At 35.1% G+C, this 1,115-nt stretch overlaps 1 protein-coding gene across 1 annotated transcript in view; it reads left to right on the forward strand.

The window, feature by feature from the left end:
• Window positions 1-1,115, forward strand: part of LOC103071063 (disintegrin and metalloproteinase domain-containing protein 18) — a 74,255-nt gene that overhangs the window by 53,936 nt on the left and 19,204 nt on the right. The window lies entirely within an intron of this gene.

A 1,115-nucleotide genomic window follows, 5' to 3' on the forward strand; every position in this document is an offset into this window, starting at 1 on the left:
GCCTAATTCATCATCAGTATCTTCTGCTGGAAGCTTGTACACATGTCTGCACCACAGCTTTTGCAGTTAACACCCAAGAAACAGGCTTCCAAACAGGTTGGCACTGTTAATCAATGGCACTTCCATTAATGAGTCCCATTTATTGTAGAAATCAAATAAGCACTTCTTAACGGACACAGGAACACCCCTACACATACACTCTGCTGCTATACCCCCAGGCCCGGTACATAAGAAGCAGGCAAAAATGCCCATTACCTAGTTTTTCCCTGTAGGGAGAAATACTGGAGTATACTATATCTACTATATAGAAAATCTGAACAGACCAATAGCAAATAAGGTGATTGAACTGGCAATTGAAAACCTCCCAACAAGCAAGTCCACTGGAGAATTCTACCAAACATTTAAAAAAAGAATTAACAAATTCTTGTGAAAGTCTTCCAAAAATTAGAAAAGAACACTTCCAAACTCATTTTACAAGGCTAGTATTACCCTAATACCAAAGACAGACAAGAACATAACAAGAAGAGAAATAACAGGCCAATATCCCTGATGAACATAGATCCAAAAAAAATTTTTTTTAATAACAAATTTAACAGTACTTTGAAAGGAACATACACCATGATCCAGTGGGAAATATCCCAGGGATGCAAGGATGGTTCAATATCCACACATCAATGAATGTGATACACCACATTAATGAAATGAAGGATAAAAATCATATGGTCATCTCAGTAGGTACAGAAAAAGCATTTGAAAAAATTCAACATCCTTTTGTTATAATAACTCTCAACATATTAGAGTAGAAAGACTGTACCTTGACATAATGAAAGTTATATATGGCAAACCCACAGTTAATAGTGTACTTAACAGTAACAGCTGGGAGTATTACCCCTAAGATTAAAAGAAAGACAATAATGCCTTCTCTTGTCACTTCTATTTAATATAATACAGCTGTAGTAATCAAAAGAGCATTATACTGGCATAAAACTGAGATATATCAATGAAACAGAATAGCCTAGAAACAAACACATACATACACAGTGAATTAATTTTCAAAAAAGGGGTCAAGATTATAAAATGGGGAAAGAATAGACTTTCCAATAAATGGTGTAGGG

This window comes from Lipotes vexillifer, unplaced genomic scaffold (assembly GCF_000442215.2).
Source record: "Lipotes vexillifer unplaced genomic scaffold, Lipotes_vexillifer_v1.1 scaffold2205, whole genome shotgun sequence".
NCBI lineage: Eukaryota > Metazoa > Chordata > Mammalia > Artiodactyla > Lipotidae > Lipotes > Lipotes vexillifer.